The 15812-nt window shown below is 40.3% G+C and overlaps 1 protein-coding gene across 9 annotated transcripts in view; it reads left to right on the plus strand.

Moving 5' to 3' along the window:
• The first annotated feature begins 224 nt into the window (after positions 1 to 224).
• The window catches only part of tbc1d1 (TBC1 domain family member 1), a 131017-nt gene continuing 115429 nt past the window's right edge, over positions 225 to 15812 (plus strand). For 4 of the 9 annotated variants that reach the window (XM_008119002.3, XM_016996746.2, XM_008119005.3 and 1 more), the window contains exon 1: positions 411 to 633. The gene's annotated coding sequence lies outside the window, so the exon portion shown is untranslated. Of the gene's footprint in view, positions 247 to 410; positions 634 to 15812 lie in introns of those variants that run through there. The other 5 variants (XM_008119007.3, XM_008119009.3, XM_008119004.3 and 2 more) reach the window with 4 other exon arrangements.

Raw genomic sequence — 15812 nt, forward strand, 5'->3', positions numbered from 1 at the left:
GACAGAGATTCAGGCGAAATGTCAGGAGGAAATGCTGCAGGAACATGGAATCCGCACAACACCCCAATGTTTAAGGCATCAAAGGGAAAGGTGAACTTTGGGCGGGGAGTGTCGTCCTTGACTTCTGCTTGAAAGCTTCCAAGGCGCCTTGAGTGGTTTCTCCGCAGACTCAAGAGGGAGAGAGAGCAGTAGGTTGTCTTCAGTCTGGACAGCCCTCCTCCCAGAAGACGCGGAAACCAAGAGCAGGTAAGGCGGGAGGGGGGAAGCGCACGCTTTTGCTTTGCAATCAATCTCTCTCCCCCCCCCCCCTTTCCTTCCCCTGGTGGTTCCTCCCTCAGCGGCGCGGCTGCGTGCGGGATGGCCCAATTGGGCGCGGGGGGGGGGGGGAGAGAGAGAGAGAGAGCGAGAGGGAGATCCCTTTTCACACACTGCTTCGGCTCCGTCACTGACACTCGGTCTCAGCAGCAGGAGGGAGGCGGGAAGGCGCGCCGGCGCGTCCCTTTGCTTTGACTGGACTGCTCTCACGGGGACGGCTCTTCTGCCTTTCTCCTCCTCCTCCCTTGGCTGACTTCTGTTTCCTTCTCGTCTGGTGAGAGAGGCAGACTTGCTGAGGTAGGCGTCCCAAGTCGCTGGGTAAGCCCTTCTCCACTCCACCTCCTCCTCAGACCGGCTTGGAGGGTTTGTTTGGGGCAAGCGCAATGCAACTTGGGGTGGAGGGTGAGGTGAGAGAATATGCCACACAGCATTACGTGCTATCTGTGCTGTGTTTTTCCACCCTTCCCTGTCGCCTTCTACATATTAGTCACTCTCAGAGTACCTGTTCCAGAGTTGGGTTGCTGTGAGTTTCCCGGCCTGTATGTTCTAGAAGCATTCTCTTCTGACCTTTCGTCCGCATCTATGCCAGGCATCCTCTGAGGTTGTGAGGTCTGTTGGAAACTAGGCAAGTGGGGTTTATATATCTGTGGAAGGTCCAGAGTGAGAGAAATAAGTCTTCTCTGTTTGAATGTTGCAATTGACCAGCTTGATTAGCACAGAATGGCCTTTCAGCTTCAAAGCCTGGTTGCTTCCTGCTTGGGGGAATCCTTTGTTGGGAGGTGTTAGCTGGCCCTGACTGTTTCATGACTGGAATTCTCCTATCTTATGTTGTTCTTTATTTACTGTCCTGATTTTAGAGGGTTTTTTTAATACAGTAGAGTCTCACTTATCCAACATAGACAGGCCGGCAGAATGTTGGATAAGCGAATATGTTGGATAATAAGGAGGGATTAAGGAAAAGCCTATTAAACATCAAATTAGGTTATGATTTTACAAATTAAGCACCAAAACATAATGTTATACAACAAATTTGATAGAAAAAGTAGTTCAATACGCAGTAATGTTATGTTGTAATTACTGTATTTACGAATTTAGCACCAAAATATCACAATGCATTGAAAACATTGACTACAAAAATGCATTGGATAATCCAGAACATTGGATAAATGAATATGTTGGATAATAAGGAGAGATTAAGAAAAAGCCTATTAAACATCAAATTAGGTTATGATTTTACAAATTAAGCACCAAAACATCATGTTATACAACAAATTTGATAGAAAAAGTAGTTCAATACGCAGTAATGTTATGTTGTAATTACTGTATTTACGAGTTTAGCACCAAAATATCACAATGTATTGAAAACATTGACCTCAAAAATGCGTTGGATAATCCAGAACGTTGGATAAGCGAGTGTTGGATAAGTGAGACTCTACTGTACTGGTTGCCAGATTTTGTTCATGTTCATGGTTTCCTCTTTTCTGTTGACATTGTCCACATGCTTGTGGATTTCAATGGTTCTCTGTGTAGTCTGACATGATAGTTATTAGAGTGGCAAAAAAGAAAATGGGTTACCTGGAACTACAAAGACAAGTATCCACTATTACTGTAATATAGAAATCATTAAACCTAAATTTAGTTCAATACATCAATATGAAAACAGATAGAAGACTGTTGTTAAACAATCAAGGCGTTGTTAAACAATCAAACAAAGGGCTGTTACATTCACAGTAGAAACAATATTTTTCTCTTGAAGGATGAATTTACTCCTCTTCTCAAAAAAAATAAATGTTCTTAGTTCTTTGATTGTTCCACATACACAAATTGAGTCCTCTTCTTATATACAGTAGAGTGTCACTTATCCAAGCTAAACGGGCCAGCAAAAGCTTGGATAAGCGAATATCTTGGATAATAAGGAGGGATTAAGGAAAAGCCTATTAAACATCAAATTAGGTTATGATTTTGCAAATTAAGCACCAAAACATCATGTTATACAACAAATTTGACAGAAAAAGTAGTTCAATACGCAGTAATGTTATGTTGTAATTACTGTATTTATGAATTTAGAGCCAAAATATCATGATACAGTAGAGTCTCACTTATCCAACACTCGCTTATCCAACTTTCTGGATTATCCAACTCATTTTTGTAGTCAATGTTTTCAATATATCGTGATATTTTGGTGCTAAATTCATAAATACAGTGATTACTATATAGCATTACTGCGTATTGAACTACTTTTTCTGCCAAATTTGTTGTCCAACATGATGTTTTGGTGCTTAATTTGTAAAATCATAACCTAATTTGATGTTTAATAGGTTTTTCCTTAATCCCTCCTTATTATCCAACATATTCGCTTATCCAACATTCTGCTGGCCCGTTTATGCTGGATAAGTGAGACTCTACTGTATAATGATTGTTCTTGTTTCTTTATTATGGATAGTATACTGCAAAACCACAACCAGTTTCAACTCAAAAGAGTCTTCATCAGGTGGAGTTGTTTTTTTTTTTGTTTTTTTAAAAGTGGATCAGAAAGATCTAAGTTTTAAACATGCATACTTTGCAAACAGTTTGATTCCAATGATTCCAAACAGTTTGATTCCAAATAATATCAAATAATATCCTGTGTCCAGGTTGGTTCATTAATGATTCAGTTTTACTAGGGAACCCAAGGTCCAACCAACCCCTTGAAAGAGATACTTATTAGACCATAATCATTTAGAGAAGAGTCAAAACCCCTTGAAAGCAGAATCTCCTCTTGCAATATACAACCAAGTATAATTATGCTAGGTAATGGTTTCAGTTGTTAGACTGAATAACCAGCAATCTCCGATCTGTCTGGAAAAACAGACAAAAACGAAGTAGGCTTGGATAAAAAATAACCTATTTGGTTTACTCACAACTTTCATGTGATCAGCATACACAGGTACAAAAACGTATGCCTTCTCTGTGTAGTCCGACATGATAGTTGTTAGAGTGGTCCAGCATTTCTGTGTTCTCACATAATATACTGTTTCCAGATTGGTCCATCAAGGCTGACTTCTCTAGTTGGATTAGTCTGCAGTGCCTTTCATGTTCCTTGATTCGTGTCTGGGCAATGCTGCATTTGGTGGTCCCTGTGTAGACTTGTCCACAGCTGCATGATATATGGTAGACTCCTGCTGAAGTGAGAGGATCCTTCTTGTTCTTTGCTGAACACAGCATTTGTTGGATTTTCTTAGTGGGCCTGTAAATAGTTTGTAGGTTATCATCTTTTTCTTTCTTTTTTTTTTGTCAAATATTTTTATTGAAAATTTTATATTAAGGAATATGAGAAAGAGAAAGAAAAAAAAATTGCACATCGAAAGTGGTAGAACATTGTTTGTTTATAGTAAAGTAGGAAATAAAGTAGAAAAAAGAGAAAAAGAAAAAAAAGTATTTTGTTGACTTCCATCTAACTTTAACTGGTTCATCCTAAAAAAACAACTGTATATATAAAAATTCATAAATCACCGCATCCCCTTCGTCATCGATAACCTCAAAGATTGTCTCTAAATCAGCAGATAGGTTCCAATTTCATTTGTTTTAGATAGTCCTTTACCAAGTCCCAATTAGTCTCTTTCTTCGGTAAACCTTGATTTGAAGATAACCAATATGTGAGTTTGTCCATGTTCATCACCTCCATAACTTTATTTAGCCATTCCTCCTTATTCGGAATCTCCTTTCGTCTCCAAAACTTGGCATATGTTATTCTGGCGGCCGTTACCAAGTAACTAAACAAAATCTCTTTATTTTTGTCCTGATCAATGTCTAACATTCCCAGTAAGAAAAACTCTGGTTCTCTTTTGATTTTTATCTTTAAAATTGTTTGTATGGCTTCACTAATGTCTCTCCAGTAAAGTTGAGCTTTTGGGCATGTCCACCATAAATGATAAAAAGTGCCCGTCTGTTGTTCACACTTCCAGCATTTGTCCGATGCGTTCTTATAACATTTAGAAATTTTATAGGGGGTGGTATACCACCTATATTGCATCTTTGGCCAATTCTCTCGCATATCGTATGCATATGTATATCAAAGACCGCATCTTTTTCTATGAACCTGCACAGGCTTTAAGATCTACCAGGGAGACCCTTCTCTCAGTCTCACCTCCGTCTCAAGTGTGTGTGAGAGAGAGAGAGAGAGAGAGAGAGAGAGAGAGAGAGAGGACCTTCTCGGTGGTGGCCCTCCCCTCCCCCCCCACTCTGGAATGCCCCCCTGAGGGAGATCAGGCTAGCCCCTACCCTCCAAACCTTCCACACACAATTAAAGACCTGGCTTTTCCGAAAAGACTTCGATCAAGTTTAGACTCTCTTATAATTCATATGAGGATTGTTAGACTCTTTATTAGCACTTTACAATTTTGAGGTTGGATACTCCTGTTTTATCTACAGCAATTGCTGTATTGTATTGTTTTTACCAAGGGGTACTGTGAATTTATGATGTTGTGTTAATTGTTTTGTTTTGCACTTGTATTTTGGTATCACACTTTGAGTATTTTGTGAGCTGCCCCAAATCCCTCTGGGAGATGGTGGTGGGATATAAATAAAGTAGTTATTATTATTGACACAATGACATAGTCTAACACAGCAAACAAGATAGATATGCTGGATTTTGTATCACAAAATCACAAGTCGAACACTTCCCAAGTGTCTAGGACTGTGTGATGTATTTTCGGATGATGCGTGCAGATCCTAGTAGGGTGGCCTTTTGCAATTGGCAGATCGTGATTTTGTCAATGTCTACTGTTTTCAAATGCCGGCTGAGATCTTTTGGCACGGCACCCAGTGTACACATCACCACCGGGACCACCTGCACTGGTTTCTGCCAGAGTCTTTGAAGTTCAATCTTGAGGTCCTGATAGCGGCTGAGTTTTTCCTGTTGTTTTTCGTCAATGCGACTGTCACCTGGGATGTCAACATCAATGATCCAAACCTTTTTCCTTTCCACAACTGTGATGTCTGGTGTGTTGTGTTCCAGAACTTTGTCAGTCTGGATTCGGAAGTCCCACAGTATCTTTACATGCTCATTCTCCAATACTTTTGCAGGTTTGTGATCCCACCAGTTCTTTACTGCAGGGAAGTGGTACTTGAGGCATAAGTTCCAATGAATCATTTGGGCCACATAGTTATTATTATTATTATTATTATTATTATTATTATTGACACAACGATGTTGTATGACACAGCAAACAAGATAGACATGCTGGATTTTGTTTCACAAAACCACAAGTCGAACACTTCCCAAGTGTCTAGGACTGTGTGATGTATTTTCGGATGATGCGTGCAGATCCTAGCAGGGTGGCCTTTTGCAGTTGGCAGATCGTAATTTTGTCAATGTCTATTGTTTCCAAATGCCGGCTGAGATCTTTTGGCACGGCACCCAGTGTGCCCATCACCACCGGGACCACCTGCACTGGTTTCTGCCAGAGTCTTTGAAGTTCAATCTTGAGGTCCTGATAGCGGCTGAGTTTTTCCTGTTGTTTTTCATCAATTCGACTGTCACCTGGGATGGCGACATCAATTATCCAAACCTTGTTCTTTTCCACAACTGTGATATCTGGTGTGTTGTGTTCTAGAACTTTGTCAGTCTGGATTCGGAAGTCCCACAGTATCTTTGCGTGTTCATTTTCCACGACCTTTGCTGGTTTGTGATCCCACCAGTTCTTTGCTGCTGGCAGGTGGTACTTGATGCATAAGTTCCAATGGATCATTTGGGCCACACAGTTGTGCCTCTGTTTGTAGTCTGTCTGTGCAATTTTCTTACAGCAGCTGAGGATATGATCAATGGTTTCGTCAGCTTCCTTGCACAGTCTGCATTTTGGGTCATCAGCTGATTTTTCAATCTTGGTTAGGGTTGTTGTTATTATTATTATTATTATTATTATTATTATTATTATTATTATTATTATAGGTTGTGTTTCTTCATCAGCTTCTCTATGCAGTCAGTGGTTCCCTTGATGTATGGTAAACACTTCCTCTGGGTGGATCTTTGTCTTACTCTCCTGGCTTGTTCTTGGCCTTGCAGCTCTTCTGAAGTCTGTGATGGAGTATCCATTGGCCTGTAAAGCCCAGTTTAGGTGGTTTAGTTCACCTTGGAGGAGGTGAGGTTCGTAGATTCTAGTTATAGTAATAGTTCTCTGCTCCAAAAAGTTTGCAGCCTAAAGGGAAAGGCAACAAAAAGAAGAGATTGCTGAAGATCAAAAGGAGAAAGAGAGGTAGGCAGATATTGTGGATGATCTGCTTTGATATTCTGGGTTATATGACTGTGTGCAAGGGTCCGTAGTGAATTGATGTTTTGGGCCCTTTCAGACAGATCGCAGGCTTTCTGTTTATCCCAGATTATCTGGCAGTGTGGACTCTTGTATTCCAGTTTAAAGCAGAAAACCTGGGGTCAGATCTGGGGATATAGGGCCTGTCTGGAAGGGCCCATCTTCAGGGATCAGTTGGAGAAATGAGATATTCTGAAGCTTCACCAAAATGTGCAGCAATGTTGGGCCTCCTTTCAGTTTACGCTGAGAAGTGAAACTTACCCAACCCTATTTCCTACGTATTTAAGGGATGACACCAAAAAGCAAATTTGCATGATAAGGGGGAAGTTGTGGTTCCCAAGCAGAGAGGATTGAATGGCTGACAGTGTTTCCTGGCATTGGTGCTTTACATTCTTTGCCTAACACAGTTAAAATGTTAATGAAAACTAGATCAGTTATATTTCAGATAAAATGTGGTTGGTATCAACATGTAACACAATTTTCGTTCCTAGGTTTTAAATGTCATTTAAAAATTAGTTCTATCGTTAAAACATAAATGTATTAAATTCGAAAAACTTGGTTTTTGCGGGACACCCTGCAGCACCTTTTGCTATAGTTTTTCAATGAGTATTGCAGAGTCACAACCAATTCAACATAGTTTGTGGCAGCCACAAAAACAAAGTTTCTGGAGTGTGACAACTTCTTTCAAAATACATTCTGCACAATTAAACAGGATATAACACTTTCAAACCAGAAACAGAATGGTTTTTTTCAACTTTTGTTATGTAGTGCAATCACAGAGCTTGGAAAAATATTTTTTTATAATCAACTATAGTAGTAATAATCCCCCCCCCCCCCCAAAAAAAAGTTACAATTTTAATCCCAGTTTTGCAGCTTAGGTAAAATCCCCTGACATTAAGTTTAGCCATGTCCGACTTGTGGTTATTGCTCATCTCCATTTCTAAGCCAGTGTTGTCCATAGAAACCTCCAAGATCATGTGGCTGACATGACTGCATGGAGTGCCATTACCTTCCCTCCGGAGCGGTACCTATTGAACTACTCACATTTGCATGCTTTTGAACTGCTAGGTTGGCAGAAGCTGGGGTAACAGCAGGAGCTTGCCCCACTCCCTGGATTTGAACCGCCGACCTTTCGGTCAGCAAGTTCAGCAGCTCAGCAGTTCAATCCGCTGTGCCTCTGGGGGCACTTATTTGCAGAGTATCTCCTTACTTTCTGGTTTATCAAACATAACTCAAATACATATTCCCAGATACTTTTAAAAAGAAAAGTTGTCAACTTGCTGTACAAAATGCACAATTTTCTCACACAAGTCATAATTACCTCAATACCCAGAAAAGAACATGAAGGGCAGCACAAATTAGCATTTGAACAGGATAAAGGCTTTGCTAGTTACTCCTGAGCTCTGATTAATTTGACATTTGAGGGTTTTTGCACCACACTATTTCATCTGCTTTTTCTTTTTCTACGTTTCTGTTACTCTGTTGGAGCTGGCACCTGACTGTTGATGTCTGGTTAGATTCCACTAAAATCCCAAAGATATTAAGTTGATGGATAACACTATGTAGTACAATTTTTGTTCCTGGGTTATAAATGCAGTTTCTTAATTGGTTCTATCATCAAAACATGGGAAAAGTTTATTAAACTGTGCAAATTTGTTTTTGCGAGACATTCTGCAGCACATTTTGCTATAGTTTTCCAATGAATATTTCATTAAGACTCAACCAATTCAACAGAGTTTGTAGTAGCCACAAAAGCAAAGTTTCTGGAGTATAACAGCTATTTTCAAAGTAGGTATTGCACAATTAAACAGGAAATCACATTTTCAAATCAGGAACAGAAAAGTTTTGAAATTTTGTTATAATTAGTAGGCTCCTGATTAATGTAGTTTCTGCCAATTTAAACATATTCATGCTACTCAGCTTAATATTTCTGCAGTAACAAATCACAGAAATACCAGTTAATGCAATGTGCCAGGTGAGAATTGATCATCGGAAGGGAGACATGTTTTATTGCTTATTTTTATTATATAGAAAACGTTGTGTAAATAAAATCAATGAAATTCTGTCTGGACTGTGCACATCAGTGCTCTTTTTGCTCAAAGAAAAGAGTCCTGGATTTACTTAGCGGTGTATTTCAAACACTGTCTCAGACATATTTTATAGTCCAGAGCTTGTGCCGTCAGCAAATTCTAGAGCTGATGATGCTGAACTTGTTTAGAGCTCAACACGTCTGCACCTGAACCATTTTTACTTGGGATGTTCCCTTTTCTTTTCTTCTGGGATCCAGTAGTAGAGAGTAGTATTCTGCATTTGTATGGAATTTGTATGGCCCTGTTTCCATTTTCATCCGCCGCTTACAGAAATAGGTGCCTATAAGAATGAACTTTTCCATCCAAGGTCCAAAAAAACCAAATCTGAGCAGGCCTGGCACTCGGCTATAGCCCCTGCCTGCTGGACCTATGAGTTTTGAACTCTCAATGGCTCATAGGCCCGGCTCGCAGGGCCTATAGTCAAGCGCTGAATGCTGGATGCTCACAGGCCCAGCAGGCAGGGCCTACAGCAAAGCATTGAGCACTCGTAGACCTGGCAGGCAGAGCCTATGAGCATTGAGCGCTTGGCGTTCAACTGTAGGTCCTGTGAGCCTGGTCGACAGCCAAGCGCTGAAAATCAGCCGACCAAATATCTACCTTTCTGCCCTTTTTTACATTTCACTGCTTCTTTCATTCCGGAGGGGGTTGTACCATTCCATGCCATCCGAATGGACGGAATGGTACTAAACCATGAAAGAAACAGATGAAACAGGATTTGAGCCCAACTTTAGTAGAGAGTCAGTCTGCCATTCAGCACTTCAGAGCTCAGGAAAAACTTTCTGTCTGGGATTGGCTGCAAGTTTGAAACCTCAATGATTATGTAAGTTTTACTGTATTAATGATGCGGGAAACATAGGAATTAGCATGTGATTTGGTTTTCTTTTGATTTGGATGGTCATAATTATTTGTTACTCCTTCAGCTTGTTCAAAAATAACAAACACTGCAAACATTGTAACCAGTACAAGTGCATTGTTCTGAATGAATAAGATGTTTCCTTATAGGAGAAATTCAAAGTATCCTCTTTTCAATGGAAAACGTAAATATTACAAACTATGTCATGTTTGTACACATAGCAACTTTCTGTTTCTAGTTTCTTACACTGACTAAGAATACATGTTTCAATATTATGAGTAAAAATAATGTCTTTGGTATATTGTTTCTTCCATGAACACATCCTGTCACTGCAATAAATTCCAATCTGTTCTCTGAGAAAAGTAAGGAAAGCTCTTTAATGCATGGTACAACATATTCTGGTTTCGGGTCTCATGTTTCTAAGTAGCGTGGAATTATTTTTTTGAAGGCTTTCATGGCTGGAATCATTGGGTTGCTGTGAGTTTTCTGGCCTATACGGCCTTGTTCCAGAAGCATTTTCTCCTGACGTTTCACCCACATCTATGACAGGCATCTTCAGAGGTTGTGAGGTCTGTTAGAAACTATTCAAGTGGGGTTTATATATCTGGAATGTCCAGGGCGGGAGAAAGAACTCTTGTTTGTTTGAGGTAAGTGTGAATATTGCAATTGGCCACCTTGATTAGCATTGAATAGCCTTGCAGCTTCAAAGGCTGGCTTCTTCCTACCTGTGGGAATCCTTTGTTGAGAAGTGTTAGTTGGCATTGAATTTTTTTTTTTTTAAAAAAATAAGGATTTGAATGGCTAAGAAAAAACAGGGGAAATAACTATTTAGGGTAAGTGCAAACATGGAATTGTAGCTGTTTAGTTTAGTTGAAAACCACCCTCTCATTAGGTTTAGGTAAGTCAAAACTATCAGTTTTAACACGGCAAAAGAGAAAAAAAGCAAAATTTCAAACTTTCTTAATTCATTATCAAGTATTATGAACATGTTAATTTGAGATTAACAAGGTTTTCAAACACCAGATTTTTAGTCTTGCACAATGAATCAGTAGTTTCTTAGAAGCCACAGGCTAGTATTATAGGCAATATTATTTATTTGCTACATTACTTTTTATATGCTGCCCTTCATAAAATCCCAACATAATTAATAATGCTTGCATTTAATCAGCATTATTAAAATGATATATCACTATTTAATAAAACTATAAATAGTCTGTAGTGAGTTTGATTGTAGACATAACTGGCTAATCACAAACTTCTGGGTAAATAGGTAGGTCTTAGCCTTGTGTCAAAATTTCCGTAAGGTTGTCCCCAGGTAATACCCAGATCAAACCACCACCAAGAAGTCCATAACTCTCATTAGTATCCAATGTGCTTTCCCTATTAAGGAGACCTATCCCATTTGTATATATCTTCAAAGGGGCCTCGGTGGTGCAGCAGGTTAAACTGCTAAACTGCAGAACATGCTTACCAGAAGGTCGGTGGTTTGATTCTGCGGAGTGGGGTGAGCTGCCATTGTTAGCCCCAGCTTTGGCCAACCTAGCAGTTCAAAAACATGCAAATGTGAATAGATCAATAGGTACCAGTTAGGCGGGAAGGTGAACCGCCACATGACCTATGAGACATCTACGGACAACGCTGGCTCTTTATCTTAGAAATGGAGATGAGCACCACCCCCAGAGTCAGACTTGACTAGACTTAATGTCAAGGGGAAACCTTTACCTTTATGCTCTTCAGTTCCATCCAGAACACACATTGCAGTGTTACTTTTGTTAGGCAAACCAAAATACACTTTGCAGTGATAACTTTCTTAGGCCAGCCAAGTGTTGTAAAATACATTATGCTAACTTTCAATGCTCACAAGCTTCTTCAGGCAAATATCTTTAAAATCTCATAGATTAGAAGAGCCTGCCACTTGTTTGAAATGTTTGCTTCGGATGGCATTTAAAGATCCTGTTATATTACAGTGCTGTAGTATAACACTTTAACTGCTCTGGCAACACTGAATGGAACCAAAGCCCAGAATTTCTAGTTGAATGCCTAGTTCAATGGGGCTCAAAAGATATCTGGCTGAGAATTCTAAATGTTACTCCTTAAACTGAAAATCTCAGGACTCCATGCCTCAGCAGTTTAAGTGGAATAATAGCATGTAGGAGGCACTTTGAAATCTTAAGAAACACCAGCTTCTCATTCTGTGATAGTTCCATTTACACACTCAACCTCAAACACAAAATAGGGAAGGCATCAATATGTGTTGCATGAGCAATAGCTCTACAAGAAAAATGACACTGAACTAGCCCTTTGGTCTCCCTGGAGGTTAGTGTTTTGCTTTTAAGGCACCGCAACCCACAGATCTAAGGGACTAAGCATGATGCATTTTGTCCTTGCTTGGTGCCATGGTGCACATTTATAACTTAATTGAAGTGTGTGTCCTTTGAAAAATGTAAATTAATGCAATGGTTCATTAGGATCATAATACCTTCGAGAGCAACTGTCAGCAGTCACAGCCTTATGAACTCTGAGAGATTGCAGACTGCCTTCTTTCATTTTGGACAGTAATGTTTTCTTCAATCTCTGAGCTTAACAGCAGTCACAAATCCCACCATCTGTACAGCAGTGAAGCCCTAACATAATAGCTCAGAAGTGTTAACCCTTTCCCCCTTAAATAACATGCAGTGCACAAGCAAGCTCTTAAAACTCAACCAAAATAGGACACATGAGATCAATTTTTGTGCAGTAGCTCACAGGATTTATTCTTCTTTTAAAAGAAATATTAATATGTGAAAAGCACTTGGAAATATTTTGTTATCTAATGTTGATCTCCAGAATTTAAAAAGAGCTTGATGTAGTCTGCTTTCAGAACACATACGAGGGGCATTCATTAAAGATTTCCCCTGACTTCCTGTGGACTGAGAGCAATGAAACTTGGCACAGTTATTAGTCCTTATCTGATGGTGTGAAGTTGGGTGAATAATTGGGATGTGGTAGAGTTCCAAAACCATAGGAACATGCTTCCATTTGGGCAACATGTGAGTTGTGAACGGCTGCATTGTCTTGCAGAAGGCTGACACCTTTGGTGAGCATGCCATGTCTCTTGGTTTTGATGGCCTCCCGCAATTTCCGCAGTGAAGCATAGTATGCCCTAGTGATCATGGTACTCTTTGCTAGGAAATCCATCAATACTACTCTGTGCTTGTCCCAAAATACTGTGAGCATGACCTTGTCTGCCAAGAGTTGGACACGTGCTTTCTTTGGAGGTGGTGAGTCATGATGCGTCCATTGCATTGGCTGGACTTTAGTCTTTGTGATGGACCCAGCTTTCATCCTGTGTGATCAGTTGGTTGAAAAAGTCCTCCTGGTTTCCATGGCACATCGTCAGTAGAGCCTGAGACTTGTTCCGGCTTCTTGAAAGGTGTGAGCAGCCGGGGAACTAGTGGATACCCTCTGCATGTGAAGATGATCTTGGATTATTTTTTCCATGGACCCCACACTAATCTTGATATTTTGGGCTAGGTGGTGAATGGTTGCATGGCGATTTTCCAAAAATTTCCTTGCTGGATGGTGTGTTCATCAATTACAGAGTAGGGTCGCCCTGGAATCGAAGCTGTTTGGTCCAAAGTCCAACCACATTTGAATTGACAATGCCAGTTCTTGACTGCATTATATGATGGGGAATCATCACCATAAACCTCTTTCATCTCATCGAATGTCTCCTTTGGTGTGCAGCCTTTCAAGTAAAGGAATGATGACTGCTCTGTATTCCACTGAGATCATTTATCAAACCTTCCACCACTTTTACATCTGTAAAATCAAGACCGTTATCAGTTTTGAGTTGTAAATTGGCACGTAACCTATAGATACTTATATCTTTACACATGTGCAGTTTCAGCATCCTGTGATTAATAGAAGTGGGACATGAGAAATCTTTAATGAACACCCCTCGTATTCTCTCTAAAACACATTTGGATTTCACTGGTTTGCAAATGGGATAGAAACGTTATTGTTTCTGCAACTGATAGAAAATTGAAGTTTGTTATATGGGTAGAAATAAAAGCCCTAGGCCCCAGTAGAAATGACTGAAGGCTCAGTTGGTTGAAGTAGGATTTGAAATAGAAACCAAAAAAAGTGAAATGAGGCCGGCCACATATACAGCAGAGTCTCACTTATCCAACTTTCACTTATACAACATTCTGGATTATCCAACGCATTTTTGTAGTCAATACTTTCAATTCATCGTGATATTTTGGTGCTAAATTTGTAAATGCAGTAATTACTACGTAGCATTACTGCATATTGAACTACTTTATCTGTCAAATTTGTTGTATAACATGATGTTCTGGTGCTTAATTTGTAAAAGTTGATGTTTAATAGGCTTCTCCTTAATCTCTCTTTTTTTCCAACATATTCGCTTATCCAAAGTTCTGCCAACCCGTTAATGTTGGATAAGTGAGACTCTACTGTAGTTCGGATTTTCTTTCCTCACAGGTTTTAACAGCATTGAGCTTCCTCTGAATGCAGTGTCTACTGATGTTAACCTGCATCTTGTAAAACATGACTGGCACGCTCCCCTGCCCCAGCAAAAAGTGTAGGGAAATTAAATTTCAGTCCTGGTATTTTTTTGTCTCAGTAAAATATACGACAATCTCATGAGGTTTAAGGAAAGAAAATTTCATTTGTGCCAGTGAAGTTTTTTTGTTTCCTTCTAAATCTCTGATTGCATATATATGTGCTCATTTCTACAAAAAATACCAGCTGGAATACTTAATATTCCCTGTTCATATGTTGAGACTTAATCTCGGTCACCTCCCTATATGCTTACATCAAAATAAAAAAGACGCATTACACCTTTGATGTAGCCTATAGTTTCTGTCAAGAGTCAGACGCCAATTTGAGAGCAAAACAGAGTTTATTCAAGAGATAGCCCCCCAAAAATAGACAGAAACACAAAGGATGGCTTTAAACACTTAACTTTCAGTGTTTTAAAGCAGTCCAAACAAAAATATATCAAAAAGTATGCTTTAGCAACCAAACCGGATTAACCAAGCAAATAATCCAGATTAAACAAAAGGTGCTTCAATTCAGCTCTAAACAAACTAAGTTGGTTTGGAAAAGCAGCCAAAACAAAACAAAGACTCCCAAAAAACTCCCAAGAGTTACAAGCTAGCAGTTTTAACACAAAGCTCTAAACAGAAACCAAAACCGGGCAAAGGAGCTTGTAAACAAACTTGGAGCCAGTGCAAAAGGGAAGGTATGGCTCCAAGTACTTACTGCTGCAAGCAACAGGCTTTGGAGATTTAAAGGGACAGTACAAGAAAATGTCGTCAAACCGGTCCGGAGTCGAAATAGCAGGAACAGCAGCAAACTGTTTCAAGAGTGCAGGTAATGCCAGAAGCTCAAGGGACAAAGCGAAGAGACGTCATCAGGTTGATCCAGGGTCAGGACAGGAGACAGCAGCAGGATCAGGAGGCAAGCCAGAAGTCAAGAGCCGTGGGTAGACCAATCAGAGAGCGAAGGCAGAAACAGGGTCGAATTCCAGTCCAAGGTCCAGAGGTTGTAGTCATCAATTCAAGGTCCACAAAATGGCACAAAGAGCCAAGGCAATAGAGGCAACAGCAGCTAAAAATAGTAATAACAGTGTAGTCCAGGAAAACCCACACAGTTCCAGCCCTCCGTTGCAGAGCAACCCAGATAAATTTACATCTGAAGCAAAGTCCCAGTCCAGTCTTCTTTAACATGTACAGGAATCCCAATGGCGCCCAGCAACACCTTGCCACACGCAAAGTGAAGTGACAAAACATTCCCAATTTATCCCAATTCTCCCTGGGTGTCCAAACACCAACACCCAAAGAGCAGGTGTCCCAAATCCTTAATCTGAATCAGAACTCCACACAGCTAAAGTTCGTGGATCGGGCGTGCCTAATTCTTCATCAGAATTCCAATCATTCTGCCCACACCCAACACCATGCACACCTGAGGATCCATCCTCCCTCCTCCAAACAGACCAAGTGGGATCTGCTTCTGAAGATACCCAAGGTTCAGCAATATCCATGGGCCCCAATTCCCCAGGCATCTCCGGTGCCCGTGCCCAGTCAGTGCCCACTTCCTCAGCCACCACCTGTTCACCAGCATCCATTTCTTCCACAAACTCCCCATCTGAATCTTCCTCAGAAGACTCCCCATTGAGGTCCCTAATTCTCTTTCTGTACAAATCCTCCAATGAGCCCTCCTCGCGAGGGTTTTTCCTTCCTCTCCTGATCCCACCACTAT

The sequence above is a fragment of the Anolis carolinensis genome, chromosome 5 (genome assembly GCF_035594765.1).
Source record: "Anolis carolinensis isolate JA03-04 chromosome 5, rAnoCar3.1.pri, whole genome shotgun sequence".
In the NCBI taxonomy this organism is placed as follows: Eukaryota; Metazoa; Chordata; class Lepidosauria; order Squamata; family Dactyloidae; genus Anolis; species Anolis carolinensis.